The sequence below is a fragment of the Tiliqua scincoides genome, chromosome 2 (genome assembly GCF_035046505.1).
Source record: "Tiliqua scincoides isolate rTilSci1 chromosome 2, rTilSci1.hap2, whole genome shotgun sequence".
In the NCBI taxonomy this organism is placed as follows: domain Eukaryota; kingdom Metazoa; phylum Chordata; class Lepidosauria; order Squamata; family Scincidae; genus Tiliqua; species Tiliqua scincoides.
In genome coordinates this window covers 132,366,470-132,374,344 of record NC_089822.1, presented here as the reverse complement: position 1 = coordinate 132,374,344, position 7,875 = coordinate 132,366,470, and the positions used below count along the sequence as shown (strand labels likewise).

The window sequence follows — 7,875 nt, the reverse complement described above, 5'->3', positions numbered from 1 at the left end:
AGAAGGAAACACAATCGGGCCCAATCCTATCCAACTTTCCAGCACTGGCGTATTCGCAATGGAGCCCCAAATTAAGGGAACAAATGTTCCCATACCTACAGGAGGCCTCTGTGACTGTCTCCCCACCACAGAATGCAGAGCATGCCCCATTGGCACAACTGCACGGGCACTGGGAAATTGGATAGGATTTGGCCCATTGACATTTGGATCTCAGCAGCATCTTAGGCTACTGTAAACAGAATTATTTTTCTACTTGGTTTTATGCTCAATGATTGTGGGGAACTGCTTTCAGGTTCTTCTATGTATTCAGAAAACAGGACAAGTTTTGGAGCTTCATATGTTTGCATACAGAACAGATAGCTAAGTACAAGAGCTCTGCTGACCCAGCTGGTGAAAAGAAGTCACTTAGAAATAGTTATAAATAAACTTATTAACAACAACTAAGAGACCATTTTTGCCAGTTGCTGGGAAAAGTTTGCAGCACCCCCCCCCCATTTGATTTAAGAATATGGGATACAGCTACCATGTCTAAGATAATTTGTTTTTAACAACCTAAAAAAGTTGTCTTACACTGAAAAACCATTTCACATAGAGATGGCCCACACTGGAATGATATACTTTTGTGCCAGTCCCCTAAATATGTGTAAATAGTTTCTTTGGCTCATAGCTGGGGGATCTTGTCGGCAGATCTTGCTTGGGAAGAGAGATAGGATATGGCCCATGTCAGTGCTGCTGGTCCCGCCCCCTCCCAGGGACCAATCTGCCTCTCCCCCACCCCTCCCTGCCCTCCCTGCACTTCTCCCACCCACCCCTGCTGCTGGGTGCAGAGCTTACTTGCTCTGGTGGTGTGCATGGAGGCCTGCACTGGCACTTGTGGGAGGCTGCAGGCTTTCCTGCTGGTGCCACTTACTCAGTTGCAAAGTGCTTTGCAGAGCTTTTGCAACTGCCTGTGCTGGTGGAGCATGCACTCCATAGGTACAGGGAGATTATAGGATTGTGCCTATTAACAACAGTTTCCATAGTCTTCATAGTCTAGTCCCCAAACCATATTACTACCTGATGCAGCAGTTGATTCAGAATCCAGGAAGAAGGACCTGATTCTTCCATAGATTTGTTGCCCTTGAACCTACATAGGCAGTGTGAGGTTCCTTACGCAGCATATCATGATCCAATTACACACCAAGGGAAGAGGTAGCAGATAACAGCTTGTTTATTACTGGTACCAAAGCAAGGCAGCAAGGACGCCAGTTGCCTCAATCATTCACAAGTGTAGCTAGACACAGCTAGCTTTTGGGTTGGTTCAGTCTCGAAAGACTATGAAAGACTCAGTCTCGAAAGACTATGGTAGAAGCCTACAGCACCCGGTATTCCCAGGCGGTCTCCCATCCAAGTACTAACCAGGCCTGACCCTGCTTAGCTTCCGAGATCAGATGAGATCAGGCATGTGCAGGGTACTCATTTCAAACATAGGCTAGCATATGAGCAAGGGTCCAGTAAAATTCCACTCTCCTCTACTCAGTTCCTCCACCCTGCGGCCTTCACTCCACCTTTGCCACGCGGAGCTTAGATTGCATTTGCAAGATAACGCAGACCAGCTCTGTCTGGTCTTCGAGGACCAAGATACTGGGTGAGAGATGGCACACAGCTTTTTGCTAACAATCATTTTAAGACCGGAAGCAGAATCAGTGAGCTGATGTTAAAATGGCATTACTTTGGCCGGAGTTTGCTAGAACTCTTGACTCACAGCATCAGATTTATAATGTGTCGTCAGTTAGTCCATTAAGGCTGAAGTTCATTGCTCAGATGGTAAATGTGTTTTGGACACTTCAGAATCGTACTCTGACTTCACGACCAAAGTCTAAAACAGATAAAAGGCCAGCATCTAGCTGCAGCAGATGTACAGGTCGCAGAAATGCAGAAGATAAAATGGGAAGCAGATTTCCACATCGCGAATATGGTTTTCAAGAGTTAATTAACTGTGGAAAAATATGGAGCAGGCCAAGCAGATCGGGAAACATCCTGATGTGGTCTTGTGTGTGAGGATTAACAAACTGACAAGTACAGCACGATTTGTGGACTTTGGGACTCTTTTTTTTTGACATTGACAACAGACTGTGGTTTGTTTGTTTTCAGAAATTACACTACTTACTTCTCCATGACATGAACAATTTCATGTGTGCAATTTCTTTTAAAGGGACCCATTTCCAGACATTGGCACATGGCATTTCCTCCCCTCCTCTGGCGCTTCTATCTTAAGTGGGTCTGAATCACCCTGCCCAAACAATGTCGAGATCAGGCTGTGTCTGGCAGAACTGGGTCGCATGGCATCATCCTCGTGCCATGGAAAATGAACATCACATCCAGCAGCCATCAAGCTGGCAGGGACAACACCCAAAGTGACTATTTCCCTTGCAGGATGTTTTCACGGGAAGAGCCACAGTGGAGCTGTTATGCCTTGCAATTAGGAGGGGGCAGTGCTTTTATTAATTAGACTTTCTCTTCCCAAGATTCACTTAATTAACATCCCTGCCACTGCAGATGCTCCCCTGTGCTTGGGGCCGAGGGCTGGATATGTTCATGACTCACAGCGTCCCAGTCGTCACCACATGTGTGTTCAAGTGTCTACTGTAGGCTGAAGTGCTCACTGCACAGGGATGATGACAATGTGATGGAGCAGATGTGTGAAGAGTGCAGGTGCAAAAAGAGTAGTCGACAGTAGTTCAAGGCGATGGTGGGACCCATCTGAATGGCGTGAGACTTTCATCACAGCCGTCGCTGCCTCCTGTTCGTTTTTATTCATGGTTTACATACAAAGGGTACTAGCAAAATTCAGTTGCTACAGGTAAATCATAAGGATTTTTTAAAGTCCTGTGGCTTTCAAGTGTGGCCAGGATAAGTGTCCAAGAAGCGAGCTTAAGAAAATGCTTGTTTTTATATGTGCTACAACTGAATAATGAGAAACCTGACAGGTTTTCTGAGGGATTCTGTACTTTCGGTCTAACATGGCTATCCCCCCCCCCATCTTTTTACTAGCATGAGACTACCAAGCCAGCACTTTGGTGAACATGCATTTCTAACTTGTTTTAGAGCAGCATCCCCCAAACTGTGGGAGCTATTTCTGGCCTTCCTGTTGTGCTTATGTACATGTGGCTCTCCCCTTCATCGTGCTAGATCTTGAAGGCTCACTTCCCTTTCACAGTCCACCTTCCCAGTGGTGGTTCTGCAAGTGTCCAGTTCTTGGTTTTTGTGTAGACCTCACAGTTCCCTTTGTGCTGCCCTCTTTCCCTGCAGACATCTTATCTATTTTTCCCCCACAGCTTCTTCCAGCTGTAAGAGTTCTGCAATGACTGCCATTCTTGAAAGGTAGGAGAATCACTTGGTCAATATTTCTCAATGTTTGTCCTCCACTGTATCACTTCACATGGTCCACCTATTTGAAGTACTACCGAAAGTAACTGGTGATGACATCATCATCACCAGTTACTCCTGGGTTGGGAGGCCAGATGCAATGCAGTAAACACTAATCAGAGGCTCAGGGTGGACAGGAGGGCTTTTTCGAGCATGGAAAAGCATGCTTTGGAGTGCTGCCCACCAAGCACTGGCATCGCTAGGGGGGTGCGGGCCGCACCAGGTGACGCGTGGTGTGTGTGTGTGTGTGTGTGTTTGTGTGTGACATGCCCTGGGGGGAGGACGTGCTAACTTAGCTGTGTTAGGAGCTACCCCATCATGCCATACATCGTTGGATGCAGAATGTCCAGCAGGGTGCAATGCAGAAAACAGAATTGAAAAGGCTCCTTTTGTTCAAAAGTTATGGCCAAAAAACCAGAAGGAAAAAAATGCATGGAGTCCTATGGAAAGTGAAACCAAGCAGTATCGTGTGTTTACACGTGAGTAGGTGTACTTGCCATAGTCTGTCGGAAAGGGAAGGCTGAGAGGAATCCAACGACAACAGAATGGTCCCGATCCAATGAATGCAGCACCCAAAAAACACCAGAGAAATTCCCTCCCTCCCAGGTGCCAGTCTGAGCTGGAAACGAAGCCATGTGGCATTACTGTTCGTTACCCACATGGGTAAAATACTGTTAATAATAATAATAGTATTATTATTATTAACGAGTAGGCAAACTTGTCTTAGTCTATCGGAAAAGGCAGGCTGAGAGGACTCCAAGGACGTCAGAATGGTCCTGATCCAGTGAATGCAGCCCCCAAAACACCTGCGAAGGAAGTCCCTCCCTCCTGCAGTCTACTGAGCTCTATAGAAAGCAAACTCAGTCACATGGTCGTGTTTACTCACGGTTAGGCAGACATGCCTTGCCTTTTGGTCAGGCCAGGCAATGTGAGGCCACCTGATGGGTCTGGAGCTGGAGCACAAATGCTCCAGAGGGCAGCCCCCCCTCCCCCCACTAAGAAGGACAAAGAAAAGAGGCTTCAGCTGGTAAGGGGAAGTTTTCTATTTTGCACTTGCAAAGCCAGGTGGGTCTTTATTCTGAAATGCCTGAAATAGAAGAACTTTAAACTGGGCACTGGGAGGGCTGGAAATCTCACTGATTCCTTTTTTTTTTTGGGGGGGGGGGGGTGTTATTGCAGGCTGACTACAGAGTAAGCTCCATTGACCACTATGGGACTTACTTCAGAGTAGACATGCATAGGATTGGGCTCACAGGCTGCAATGCCACCCACACTTTCCTGAGAGGAAATACGACTTACTTCAGAGTAGATTCACTTGATGGAACAGGACTGGCTCCCCCTTACTTATTTCTTTTATTTTAATTATTTATAATTACTTATTTTAATTTGCTTGATGATATCACTTTTGGCCATGACATCACTTCCAATGGGTCCTGGACAGATTGTCATTCTAAAAGGTGGGTCCCCATGCTAAAAGTTTCAGAACTGCTGCAATAAGGTGTTAGCAAGTTGACATGGGTGTGTGTGTGACTCTACAAGTGTTCAAAATCACTAAAATCAGAGTTTGGAGGAATGAAACCATCATGTTATATATCAATCAATGTGTAATTTCATGCAGAATGCAATGAAACAAACCACATTGAAATATCTATGTTCTACCAAAAGATACAGTCAAAAAACCAGTTGGGGCGGGGCGATGGTACATCACCACGCCCACCACCTGGGGCGTTGCCCCGCCCACTGCATGGGATGACGTACAGGCCTCCCGCACCCGGTGATGCGAATTCTAGTGCCACCAAGTCAAGTTTCCTTCCATTGTTTGTTGTGTCATATTCCTGGTTTCTCTGCTGGGCAGCAGGTGTCCAGGGGTCCAGCAAGTAGCACCAGACATCACCTCAAGTACCACTGGCTGAGAAACACTTGCTCTGGCTTGGGAGAGCAGGTTTGGTCCCAAGGCCCTCTTTCCAGGCCTCTCACAAATTCCCCTTTCCGAATGTCATGTGTGGCATTAATGTGCCTGCATCCCATTCTTCTGTGCTATAAATGCAACAATTTACAGTTGGAACATGCCTCTGCCCTGTTGGCTTGTTTGTTCTGCCAGTCTAGTTCAAATACATTGTTACACTCACAGCCTCTTGCATACAGGATGCCATCCTGGGTCATAGTGCAGGGACTGATTCAAAAGGTGACACTGAATCCATTTTTAGTTAGTTTAGAAAAACTCAATAAATTATGTTTCATTTCAGGCAAGTCTGGCACTTTGGTTTTTACAGCTCTGCCACCTACTGGCATACTGCTGTGCAGCACACCATGGCCTCTGCCTTCTATGTACACCAGTCTCAAATCAGCAAAATATATACATATATATAGGTCCAGCCTTGTTATACACGGACTTGACTCAACACGAATGGCCCCTGCAAATGAGAAGGAATGTGCTGAACCCTGGAGAAGGGCAAAAAGGCACCCCTTTAAAATCACAGTTTAAAAAACTGCTTTTTACTGTTGCAGAAAGACAGTCATACAAGTGATTACAGGTATAACCGAAGTATCCACAGTTTTTTCTATCTCAAAGCTGATGAGAAGGGCCCTTTAAATTAAAAGAAAACAATCTTTAATAATGCCAGAGAGGGCAGCCAGCTGACAATCCATCAATCATTCTCTCTTGGGCTTCACTCCTCCTTTCCCCCTGAGCATGTGAAAGAAGGCTAAATGGCATTGATTACCACCTTCTCAATTCTTTCCCCTTCACTGTGGTTTCTGGTGAATCCTAAGCACCTGGAGAGAGATGATGGCCTCTGTGTGCATTTCAAAGGTCAGCAAGGCTGTTTTTCAATCACCAGAGCAGAGGGACTTTGTTTTTTAAATTGATTTGCTATAGTGCTTTTTTGCCATCCACTGAGTTCTTGGAACTGAACCCTTGCGAATAATGAGACTGTATATGTATATATGTAATGAAACCTGTATATCAGTGGTACTCTGAAACTTTTCCAGCTCCTGGCTCCCTTGACCCCGGTGGCTGTTGCCCATGACTCCCCATCATATTCCTGAGGGCTGGAAGTGACATCATTAAACAGAAAGTTGCCAGAAATATCAACTATATTATTATATTAATCATATCATTAATTAAATGCAGATCTTAAAAACATATTATTAATACACAGCAATATACATGCTTTATAAATGATCAGCTGCTGATCACTGTTGGAGACAGGATGTGGGAGTAGGTAGATTTTGTCTGGTCCAGGAGGACTCTTTTTTTTTTTTTTTAACTTTGTAAGCGTACCAATTGAATTGTTTTATCAAATGAACTTTGTGAACACCCAGTCTGACCAACACACACCCCCCTGTGGACCCCAATCCAACTAGTCATTTCTCCCATTCTCCTTGGATAGGATTGAACCCTTTATTAATTAAATTACATTAAATTTTCCCAGCAGCTGGTGGGGAAAATAAAAATAGACCATGAAAATATATCAGAGCTGATAATGGTTTGGTTAGGAGGCTGATTTGTCTCCTATACTAGGAGATGCACAGCTCAATCCTATGAATGTCTACTCAGAAGTAAGTCCCATTACAGTCAATGGGGCTTACTCCCAGGAATAGGATTGGGCTGACAATCACTTCATCAATGGCTGATAAGTATTCCCTTCAAGTAGCAAGATTCATCACTTTAAAAATACAGCCTCTCCTCTTCAGTCAAAGAACAAGATTTATAAATCACTTTAAAAACTGTTCCCTTTTTCTGCTTTTGGCCAAGTAAAGTGTGTGCTTTTCTCCCCCCCCCCTTTGCCAACTGCATGGAAACAATTTTAACAGCCCTGGTGACTAGTAAAATAGGAAGCGTTTTATCTGGGGACGGAGAGGCTCGCATTCTGCCCAGGAAAGCTGGTGTGACTGTATCACTGCGAGAGGACATCCTGCGCCTCCCCTGTGCATTTGTGTTGCCTCCCCAGGGAGCCACGCCTCACAGTTTGAATAACACTGCTGTGTGTGGTTTCTTCAAGTGTCCCCCTTTGACAATAGAAAGACAGAACAGACTCTTCCAGCTGATCTGTGTTTTGGCTCAAGAGTCATGGCAATTGTTCTGCAGGAATTTAGGGACCACGGGCTTCTGACCCCAATGAAACTTGATCCTTTTTCTTGTTAGTTCTCTGCGCTTTTCCTTTTTACCTGCCTCTCCTGTAAGAGCTGCTATGGCTTGCTTAAAACTTAGATTTCGCTTTGCCCCAATTCCATTTATAAATGGTCCAGATTTATTTGGAAGGCTCGCTAATAGCAGTGCAATTTGGAATTCCTGAAGGATCTTTTCTCCACAGCCAGCGAGTTTGTCAGCAAGTTCTAACATGCAGCTAATGGGATCGTGGACACTGTCCCCTTCATTCAGTCTCACAGAGTACAATTCCTTAGGAAATAAATCTTGTCTTGGAGGCTGTTTTGGGCATGAAAATCCCTTAGATTCTTCCACAC

The 7,875-nt window shown here is 45.1% G+C and overlaps 1 pseudogene; it reads right to left on the bottom strand.

Annotated features, from left to right (window-relative positions):
* Positions 1–1,349: 1,349 nt before the first annotated feature.
* Positions 1,350–1,472, bottom strand: LOC136643206 (5S ribosomal RNA; annotated as a pseudogene).
* Between the last annotated feature and the right edge of the window lie 6,403 nt (positions 1,473–7,875).